Below are 12,085 nucleotides of genomic sequence, written 5' to 3'. Positions count from 1 at the left end.
AAAATTCTTAGACATTTTCATTTCAAATATTTCCTCTGCTCCATTTTGTTTTTCTACTCATTCTAACCTCCAATTGCATGTATGTTAGACCACTTGAAAATTTCTCACCATTCTAGGTTGGTGCTCTTACTTTTTTTTCTTTTTTTGTTTCAGTTTGGGTATTTTCTCTTGATCCATTTTCAAGTTCACTGTTTCCTTGGCTGTGTTGAGTTTATTAATGAGCCAGTTGTAAATGCACTTTATCTCTTTTACCAGGTTTTTGGTTTGTAGCATTTCTCCTGGATTCTTTCTTATGGTTTCTGTCTCTTTGCTGTAATCCCCATCTGTTTTGCATGTTGTCTTGCAGTTCTTCCATGAGAACTGTTAGCATATATCATAGTTATCTTAAATTCCATACCTAATAGTTCCAGTATCTGGGTCTGTCTTACTCTAGTTATGTTGTTTGGGTTTTTTTCCTGACAGTGGGTTGTTTTCTTTCTTGCTTTTTGTATGTTGGGTGTTGGACATCTTGTTTAGGACAGTAAAGACTGAGATAAATCGTATTTTTGCCTGCACATGGACCCATCTTGGTTTGTGCTAGGATTTTAGTGGGACAGGGCAGGGGTTGATTTAGTCTAGCCAGGAGTTGAATTGGCTTTGGCTTTTGTTGTTGCTCTTCTTTTCCTCAGTGTATCACAGGCTTTAGATTCCTCTAGAGTTAGTGTTTGTCTCACCCTGAGCTGTAGGTCTTTCCTTTGCACCTGTGCCTCAGAAAAGGTCTCTCTTTGCACTGTTGACCCTCCTCAGGAATAGAGTGCTGTTACTTGTTACTCAGTGTTTGTTGGTAGGGCATTTTCTGTTGTTCTGATTCAGCCTCAGTCTTAGGCAGGCTCTGTGACCCAGGGTCTAGGGGATAGGGCCCTCTTCCCCAGCTTTAGGAGGCCTATGGTAGTCTGGGCTCATAATATATTCCTGCCTCCATTGGGATAGAGGGCCTGTCTTTCCCCTTCCTATATCAGCAGTGGGGTTTTATTTGTGGTCTAAGGTCATCCAGGCTTGCTGCCTTCCCTTGGGACCTGAAGGTTTTTGTTCTCTAGGGGAGAAAGAGTTGAAGAATCTGGGCTGTGCTTCAGCTTCATGCCTTTACAGTGGTGGTTGCTGTGTCCTTCTTCCAGACCTGTTTTGAAGTTTCTTATCCTCCCTACCCCCAGTCTTTCTTATGAGTCCCTGGGAGGTCTGTGGAGAAGAGTCTACAAGTGAGTTTGAATTCTTCTTGTATCTTTGCTTCCCACAGGTTCTGTGCTTTCATACTAAACTACATGTGGCCTTAAGCAATTCATTAAAAACTTTAGCTGAATTCTTACCTGGCTTGTATCATACCTGGTATTTTCCCCAGGTAAGCAAGTGCTCCAGCTCCATGTGTCCTTGGATTTCATCTCTCCTTAGATTTCAGGTTAATTGGTTTTCCTGTGGACTTACAACTCTCTGATGGGTTCAAGAAAAGTTATCATTTTTCAGATTAATATGCATTATTTTGTTGTTGTAAGGATTGGAATAATGCTCTTTCCATCTTTCTACATATCCTAAGCAGAAGACAGTTGTTTTGTTGTTCAGTTTTATCTTGCAGACTTTTGTCATTGGTTGACTTGACTGTGATGTAGACTTATTAGAAGCCAGCAGTGTAAGGGAAGGTAAGGGAAGGTAGCCCTGGCTGCTGGATTATATTAGGAAAGGTGTTACCCTGATTTCTGGATAGGAAGCTGCATACCAAGGAGAAGAATCAAAAGTGTAGTGAGAGAAGAAAGCAAAAGCTGAATGTAGGAGGCCTGGATGTTGCCATGGTGAATGAGTATTTCATACAGGCAGGGAAGTCTACCTTTCATGCCAGGGGCATGCAAGAAATGTTGCTCTGAAGGAATGCAAAGTGGACGGAGCCCAGTGGTTCAGAAACTAACTCTGTGAACTCCAAATAGAAGCAAAGATCCTTTTTGTGAGGAACCTGTCACATCCTGCTTAGGTGTGCGCATCTGATCAGAAATGTATGCCTAGTTGGGTCTCATGCTATATGAATTTGTAGTGGCTAAATACCTTGCATCTTGGAGGAAAAAATGGAAGACAGAGAATTCCTGTCTGCCTTGAACTGATATCATAGATTGATGTTTTAAGACTCAGGTGTTAAAGCTTCTTCTGTCAATATATTTTCTTTTAGACACTAACGAGATTCAGTTAGAATATTTTTCCCAAGTAAATAAGCACTAGACACTTATTTAAAAGCCTAATGTCCTAATGAGACGAGAGTAATTTCAAATGCTGGCTAATATACCGCCAAACATAATCAGCTTTAAGGGGCAATTCAACACCAGCCATTAAATGATACTTAGAGTTATATATAATTAAATTCAATATAGATGTTTGTTTGATTAATAATTATTTTCCTTGATATCATTTTGGATCATTTGGGCTGTTGTAATTAAGCCTATGTTTTTGTATATATTCTAAATATTTTTAAAAGGATAACTTTGTTATGAGTACTGGTGTTCCTGTAAGCAAAAGTTTTTGTTTTACCTTATTGAATTATTCATAACAAAGACTTATTACTAGCTGTCCACAATATTCATCAGATAAACACCCAGTTGTCATTTTAATGACAACCTGTTTCCATGATTTCACATTTTCTTGCCTATCATCCTAAGTTCTTTCTTCTAGCTGGGCTTCCTCTTGTTCACTTCCCTAATGTTTTTCATCAGCAACTGAATATTCCTTTCTCATTGGTCACCTAAATGTTTCTTTATATATCCTTCTTGTCTCTGAAATTGATACCTTTCCTTTTCTTTGATACCTGTTCATTTTCCTTTTTAGCAACTCAGATATTCCAGTACTTTCTGACCTTCAGCAACATTATACCTGGTGGCTTTGATACCTTTTGCTGGTTAGATAATAGTATCTATAGTCTGTCTAATGACAAGGTAAAATTGAAGTAGTACTGGCGTTAACCTTATCCTCAAATTGAGAAAGTAATAATCAAACTGATCTCACCTTCTCATTCTTTATTGTCATTCATGATAGTCAAAGTGTTTTTTTTACTGGTAATGATAACAAGCCACCATTCTAAGTTGTTTTCTTCTCTTACCTCGTCTTATTACTACATCTGATCCTGTTCTCTTTTTGAGGCCATACTAATGTTAGGATCTAGGACCAAAGACTTCCTTCATGTTTCTCTGTCAAGAAAACCTCTGGCTCCATCTCTTCTGACTTCTTTGTACCTTTTGCAGAAAGTTATTTCCTTTGGTGAGAAAAATATCCTTTCACAAACAGATATAAGCAGACATACCCTTTGAAATAGTATGTGTATAACACACACACATGAATCTGTACTAAGCACACAAAGATATATACAAAGACACATTTTCACTTTAGATCTTGCACACACATTGTTAGCATAAATAAAATTTAAAAGTAAAACATCTGAGTGCCTACAGAGTGAAAGGTTCAGTGTTAGGTTCTTTGGGAATGTTTTATTAGGAGAGGATAAGTGTTTTAGTTACATATGGAAGAGTGGGAGTAAAGGAGAAATAAGTTTTAAGTCTTTTTGTAAATTGAATTCCAGAAAACCTTCATAGATGTTTTGATTAAAGACCATATGATAAATATCTTTCTCCTCAAACTTGCTGAACAATGCTGTGTGCTAGTTAGTAACTACTGTGGCTTAGTTCAATTTGTCTTGTCTTAACCTAACATATATAAAATAAATGAAAAAGTAATATTTATGTAGAACTTTACTATTTTAAAAATATTATGCTTTTTAAATTTCCTTTGAAAAGACTTGGCAAAAACTCATGTAGGTAGTGGTCTTTTTCCCTCCTTTTTGTAGTTCCTCCATTTTACTCTGGTTCTGTTTGTGCTTGTTACTAGGTTTCAGATTTCCCTGGAAATAGATCTGAAATTTAGATTTCTGATTATTAAAATGATAGCTGCTTTGAATATAACCAATAAACGTTTTCTTCAAGAATTTAATTGTATCCATACATATTAGGATATTCATGGAGGTGGATATTTGAAGATAATTAACAATTGCTTACTAGATAAAAATTAGAATATAATCCCCATCACATCCCTGAACAGATAAGATAAAGCATATGTTAAAGTGTGATTTTCATAAGGGTAAAATCATGACTCTCATGTAAATATAAAATAAGTGTAAATTAAACATATTATGCAAATCATTAACTAATGAAGTTATCAGTAATTTGTGAGGTGTGATTCAAAGAGCATTTGAAGAATTTAAGATTTTTATAGGCAGATAAGATTGCCAAATTAGATACAAAACTAGTTAATGTCCTGCAGATCCATAAATTCTAAACTTTGAGGTTCTCTGTTACCCTACTGGACGGAAATTTTAACTACTGCACAGATCATAAATTATTTGCATTTCTTCTGGACAAAATCTAAAAGTTAACCCTTGTCCCTACAGATGTTAGTACCTATTGATTAGTCTGTAGAAAGTCAGTCGAAGGCACGAGCTCCACACTGCATGAACTAACACCCAGTATTATCTTTTGACCATTCCCTAAGATTTAGATAGTTTTTTGGATATGTGAATTATATTTTTATAGGATTATATTTTGTAAAATTTGAACATTAGTGACATACTGAACATTCATATCACTGTAGAATAATAGAAACGACTTTCTGAAGTTTGATATTATGATTTTCATATCAATCTCTCTTTAAGCTTTGTATTCCTAGCCAGGACTAGTGGTTTTTTTTAGTGTTTTCTCATATTATTTTCCAAATTGTTAAATGCTTAAAGGAAGACTTCATTTTAAAAAATATCCCCCTTTTTAAAGATATAAGCAAGTTTTTTCACTTAAAATACATTATTTTTTTTTTCTTTATACCTTTTGACCCCCTTTACCCATTTCTTCCACCCCCCACCCCACCTCTGGCAACCACCAAGCTGTTCTCTGTATTTATGAGCTTGTTTTTGTTTTTGTCTGCTAATTTTTAAGATCCCACATATAAGAGATGCTATTTTTCTTTCTTCTTCTGATTTATCCAGGAGGTACAGAGGTTTTGGAGGAAGCTCTGTGCTGTTTTCCATAGTGACTGCACCAGTTTACATTCCCACCAGCAATGTACAAGGGTTCTGTTTTCTCCACATTCTTGCCAACACGTGTTATTTCTTGTCTATTTGATAATAGCCATTCTGGCAAGTGTGAGATTATATCTCATTGTAGTTTTGATTTGCATTTCCCTGATGATTAATGATGTTGAACCTGTTGGCCATCTTTATGTCTTCTTTGGAAAATATCTGTTCAGATTTTCTACCCATTTTTTAATCGGATGTTTGTTTTTTTGCTATTAAGTTGTATGAGTTCTTTATACATTTTAGATATTAGTCCCTTATCAGATATATGATTTCTAAATACTGTCTCCCATTCAGTTGGTTAACTTTTCATTTTGTTGATGGTTCCCTTTGCTGTGCAGAAGCTTTTTAGTATGATGTAGTCCCACTTATTTATTTTTGCTTTTGTTGCTTTTGCTTTTGATGTCAGATTAAAAAAAATCAGTGCCAAGACCTCTGTCAAGGAACTTACATCATATATTTTCTTCCAGGAGTTTTAAGGTTTCAGGTCTTAACGTTGAAATCTTTAAACCATTCTGAGTTAATTTAATTGAGTTTAAAATCTTTCTGATATTATCAGTTGACTAGTTAGTTGGAGATCTGTCAGTCATTCAAGATTTATCACTCAGCTAGAAATCGTAAATGATATGGTGGTTTTATTTTAAATGAAACACTCGTCAATAACAGAAACCATAAAATTCACTGATATTTGTTATATATAACAACTTAATAAGGAGCATAAGAATGGTAATCCTGAAAATTTGCCTCAAGACAATTATCCCCAGATGAATAAATTGTACTCATTTCATCAAAATTATTTCAATATCATAATGTCTTTAGTACTCTAAAAATTATGGTAAAAAAGATAGTATATAGTGTGATTAAATCGAATTTGGATCTTCATTTATGGGAAATGAAAGACTTTCTACACAGTCAGTGAGTTGTCTACCAGGCCAGGCTTGCAGACATTTTCTCATATATAGTTGCTTAAAAAGAAACGTAAAAAATTATAAAAATAAACCAGCTGGATTTCTTTTTTTAAGTGTAAAAGTTAAATTTCAAAGATCAGTTTATAAAAATAGTTTCCCCCTCTGTTTTTGATGGCATAATACCATTTTTCATCCTAATTTATATGTAGTCTTAAAATCCAACATGAAAGTAGATAGTTTTAAAAATGATTTACAATTCCTTCTGTATCTTACATAACTATTTTAAAATTAAAGATTATGACTTCCATTTGTAGATGGGAAGAGCCAGAATTGGTCTTTCTTTTACTTTGGTATATGTTAAGATGGCATTATGAAGTTCACTTTAATTCAGTATTTTATAATATTAATAATTCAGTGAATTCTTTTTTTAAACCTAAAACAAGCTCATTGTATATTACTTTTACATTATGTTCTGGGAAAAGGTGATAAAATGCTATAGAATGATATAAGATTTTCATACCTGTTTGGGAAGTACTGCTTTAGAGTGATGCAGTGGACTGTTCTGTAAAATGTACAGTACCTTTGGAAAATGTATTATTTTAAGTATTTTTTGAAAAAAATGAAATGTTTAGTTCGTGGTTCCATCTTCTCCACATGCAAGGCATTGTGTGATTTTTAAGGAGATTTGCTTTTGAGCTAGAAAAATGGTCTTCCTATCAATTAACCACTTAATTAGAGTAGATGACAATGTCAGTAGATATTTGGAAGTTTTATAGTAGGTAATAAACAACTGACTATATGATGTTTAAATGAATATTCTAATGCCTAGAGTCTTGTCCTTTTTAATATTTTTGCCCTAATTCATAGTGTTATTTCTTATTCGTTAAGGAGTCACTTAACTAAAGATTCTAGCTTTTTTTATAGCTTTGGAAAATATTTCTTTAGAATTTTCAACAGTTATGTCATTATTTCTTTGTTTTCATATTTAGAATCATAGGTGAAAAGGGGTCAGACATAATACATGTGACCTCAATATTATGTTTTAGACTCTTATTTTCTAGTTTTGTTTTTAATTTTGGTGATCATTGCTTTGGGGGACTGGATTTTTTATTTATCATTTTTTTCCTCTTTGCCGGTAATAAAACATCTCCTATAAAATAAAGTAACTCCCTGATTTGCATTGCTTTATGTTTAAACTTTTGTACAGGTTTGCTGTATTAGTGGCTTCTTTAAGAACTGTAACAGAAGGGAATATAGGAAATTTTACTAGTATTTTGTAATTTAAGAAGCTGCAATGAATGATTTTAGAGAAAATAACCTAGTGTGGGATTCCAAATCTGTTTTGCCACATTGGCTCTGAAATGTGTCAGTTTTCTCTTTTTTTTTTTCATGTAGATTGTCCAGAAATCTTTCTCTACACAACTTCTTTTTTTAGCATTTCTTTAACATTTTACTTCAGGCCTGAAACTCCCCCTCTCCCCCACCCCACCCCCGAAAAACGCAGTGTCTTATTTTTGCTTGTGCCTTTGAATTTATTCTTTTTGTGAAATCACATCCCTCTGTGACATTTGCTATCACTTAAGAATAGAGTTAAATTATCTGTCCAAACTTGATTTATCCTCTTGGAAGCAGTTGTCTGTAGTTTATACATTGCATTCTGGCAAGTGGTGTCATTTTCCAAAGGCCGGTGAACAGTTCTTTTACCTTTGTAAAGAGTGTACTTTTGCTGTGTGCTGGGAGTAGGGCTTCTCCTTCCTCTTTAGGATGCCACTCCTGACTCCCTTCAAAAAAGGTGATTCTTAGATATACAGCATTTTCATACAGTAAGATTCTTTCCTACTACTGCAAACTCTTCCTAAAATGTTTCCCTCATTCTTTTGAAACATGTATTATACAATAAAATAGAAGCAGTTATAGCTGTTTTGCCAGCCTCCTCTACACTTTCTCCTCTCAAGTAAAGATGAGATTACTGCAGTGGAAACACATATTTCACCATGGTAGATAGTTCTCTAAATTGTTAATTTGAAGTGATGGTAGTTTTGAGTCAGCTGACTGTTTAAACTATTGTGCTTTTTTTCACATTATTTAGCTTTGAGATACCTTTGCTGTTGATATAATTCTGTATATCTACATGGCAGATCTACCGTTTTCACTTAGAACAGCCACCAGTGAATTTTATAAGAATATGGATTCTATAAAATTTTTGTGATGATGGAGAAAATTTGTTCTATGCAGGTCTCTATAATTATGATGTTCCCTTGTTAACGTTTGTTTTGCGTAAGTAAAAATATAATAGGAGTAATCTTAGCCAACTATTTAAAAAATTATATTTAGTAAGGGATAGTATACTCTCAAATATATTTTACATCATGAAAGAATCTGTACTATTTACATTTAAGTTGATTTTTTAGGAAAAGCTTTCAAGAGGAATATTCAGATGTAAATAAACTTTTGCCATATATAACAATAACTGCGAGTTTTCCCTTTGGCTTATTAAACTTGAAATCTGTTGCTAATGATTTTATTGTATTTAGGAACTACAACTGCAAAATGATTTTAATGTATTTAAGTATAATAGTGAGATTAACCAGAGTGGGTAGAAAGTGACAAGTGCTCTTTTCATTGGGCAAGACAGGTCATATATTAGAGAAAATGGCCCAAATTAAATGTATAGGATGACAACTCATTAGAATTATGACCTCTTAGAGCTTAAAGAGACATCACAGATAATTTAATGCAGCTGCCTTCTTTGGCACATGGGGAGATAAGCCTGGAGTGAATTCCTTTAGGTTGACTTCTACAAGTCAGTGAATTTGTGGCAGAGCTAGGGCACAAACGTGGAATGATTGGCTCCTGACTCAGTATCCTTCCAATTATCATATAATGGTGTTTAGCCTAGGAAAGGGATTTGGAAATCATTTGGGGTATTCTAGTAAAGCCTTTGGCCCTCTGTGCTACTACGACCAAAGGGACAACATTTAGATTTAGTTAGAGTATTTTCAATAAAGGCTCTAGAAGCAAACCAGAAAACTTTAATCTATTTCTTTTTTATAAAAGCGTGCACAACTCTCTCTGGAATATTGCAGAAATAAAAAGCTCATTTACTTTGTAGAAGCATGACTTATTTATCCTTATATTCCCAGCACTAGAACACATAACTTCTAATAAATAATACTTCTAATAAATAAATTTAATGTCCAGTAAATAATGAATGTTGAACATTTGACATTAAAATGTCAAATTATAAGGGACATGATAGCAATTTCTCAAGAGATATGTTTTCACTGCTTAAATTGAATATTGTGCCAAATAAGGAGAGCAGAAATAGAAGAGCAAAAAGACCATTCATTGTGTTACTTAAGTTTTCTATTCAGTCCCCTTTTTAGGAGAGAGTGCTCTGGAAATGTTATCTTTTCAGATGTGGATTGATGCTCAATTTAGCAAGTAGTTTATTTCCTCATGGAATAAATACATATTTCTTTGTTTCATTATTGGTATATTTCTGTTTAATAGATTGACAGTTTTGAAGAAAGGAAAAGCCCCTCCCTGGGATCTGATTGTGTTTAATTTTCTTAGTGTGGAAGTTTCTGTCTTGATCCCAAAAGGAGTTGGTGGCAGATTAAATGATTTCTGTGGCCTAACTCCACTTATTATTTCATGTTTAACATCATGCCTGTCTCTAAGAACTAGTCTAAAGAAGTTGCATTAGAACAAGAGGATGAAATAGAGGCCCTCTTTAACAACTTTTTCACTAAGAAAACCATTTTCTGTGTTCTTTTTATTGTTTATCTTAAATTAGCTCCCATTAGTACCAAAACAGGAGAACAGTGAAATTGATATGCTAAACTCTTCATAGTAGAGATAGCATTAAATTGCCTTTTAAAATAGATAGGCATAATATAGTTTGTTGTTATTAAACTAACCAAAAATGTAATTTGATGTTCAATATCTTTTTTATTTTTTTAATGGAAAAAAAGAGGCACATAAATTCCTTCTGCTTTCTGTCATCACCACCACAAGATTGTCCATTTTTTCTCTAACCTCCTTATTTGCTGCCTCAGAAGAGTTACCCTTTCTTCAGTCTGAGTTGAGATCTCGTGGTGCCCCTCTGTCAGTGATTCCCTACTTCTGTTCATTCTTTCTGTTTTTAGTATTTTAATATAGTATTTAGAACATATTCTTAAAAAATACATATAACATGAAGCTTAATAATAAAACACTTGGGCACCCACGACCCAACCTAAGAATCTAGATATCAACAGCTTGAAATAAATTTGAGTGCCCCTCCCTGGTCTCATTCATATACCCCCCATCCCTTAACACCTAACTTATTTGTGTCTACCCATCCTTTGTTCATGTTCTCGTGCATGTGTGTGTGTGTGTGTGTGTGTGTGTGTGTGTATGTATTAAAAACATAAATGGGAAAGACAAAATCTTTAGAAGAAAATAGGGAGTGTTTATCTTTTATTATTCTTTTATATCTATTTCTATAGAGTTCCCATTTAAAGATATTGTTTATTCTTAATATAGTTTCACCTATTTTTGAACTTTATAAATAATATGATTTTAGTCTTCAGTACCTTGCTTTTTCTCACTCATCATTATATGTTTAAGATTTATGCATATTTTTGCAGTAGATGTAGTTTATTCATTTTCACTGTTGAATGTTATTCCATTCTGTGAATAAAAACAATTTACTTATTCTCCTATTGATGGACATTTGTGTTGTTTCCATTCTTTTGACATTATGAATGATGTTTACGTTCTTACATATGTCTCCTGATAAATATGTATAAGATTTTTCTGCTTGCAGAATATCCAGGCATAGGTTATAGAAATGTTCAAATTTTCAAGATAATGCCAAATTGTTTTCCAAAGGTGTTTTAATTTATGTATGCATTTCTGCTGTGTAAGAATTCATGCTGCCCAACAGCTTTGCTGACACTTGATACCAGCTAAACCTGGATATTTGCCATTCATTATGGTTTTTTCTTTTCTCAAATTGTTGTTGGGTTTCAATGTTATTCTAGTCTCATAATATGAGTTGGAGTATTCGCTGCATTTCTATTCTTTGGAAGCATTTGTTTAAGATAGAAATGATCTGGGAGACTTCCCTGGTGGTCCAGTGGCTAAGAATCCGCCTTCCAATGCAGGGGACGTGGGTTTGATCCCTGGTAGGGGAACTAAGATCCCACATGCTGTGGGGCAACTAAGCCCGTGCACCACAACTAGAGAGCCTGTGTGCTGCAATGAAAGATCACGCCTGCCACAGCTAAGACCTGATGCAGCCATAAATAAATAAATGAATAACAAAATTTTTTTTAAAAGATTGAAATGATCTGTTCTTTGATATCAATTAGTTTAAGTATAGTTAATTTACACTATTACATTAGTTTTGGGTGTACAGCGTAATGATTTAGTATTTTTAGAGATTATACACCATTAAAAGTTATTACAAAACAATGGCTATAATTCCCTGTGCAGTATAATATACTCTTGTTGCTTATCTATTTTATACATAGTAATTTGTATCTCTTAATTCCATACCCCTATCTTGCCCCTCCCCCCTATCCCACTGGTAACCACTAGTTTGTTCTTTGTATCTATGAGTTTGTTTCTGTTTTGCTACATATAATTATTCATTTTATATTTTAACTTCCACAAATAATTGATAACATATAGTATTTGTCTTTTTTTGTCTGACTTATTTCACTAAGCATAATAATCTCTAGGTCCATCCATGTTGCTGCAAACGGCTGAATTTGTTTTTTTATGGCTGAGTAATATGCCATTTTATATATGTATACATGTGTGCGTGTGTGTATTTACACACACGCACACATGTATACACACACGCACACACACACACATACACCACATCTTTATCCATTCATCTGTTAATGGACACTTGGGTTGCTTCTGTATCTTGGCTATTGTAAATAGTGCTACTGTGAACATTGGGGTGCATGTATCTTTGAATTAGTGTTTTTGTTTTTTCTGGATATGTACCCAGGAGTGGAATTTCTAGATCATATGGTAGTTCTATTTTTAG

The 12,085-nt window shown here is 33.8% G+C and overlaps 1 protein-coding gene across 3 annotated transcripts in view; it reads left to right on the top strand.

Moving 5' to 3' along the window:
• SESTD1 (SEC14 and spectrin domain containing 1) overlaps positions 1-12,085 on the top strand; it is a 132,747-nt gene that overhangs the window by 65,778 nt on the left and 54,884 nt on the right. The window lies entirely within an intron of this gene.

This window comes from Leucopleurus acutus (genome assembly GCF_964270905.1).
Source record: "Leucopleurus acutus genome assembly, chromosome: 6".
NCBI lineage: Eukaryota > Metazoa > Chordata > Mammalia > Artiodactyla > Delphinidae > Leucopleurus > Leucopleurus acutus.
The sequence above is the reverse complement of the archived record's forward strand: the minus strand, read 5'-3'. Positions and strand labels throughout refer to the sequence as shown.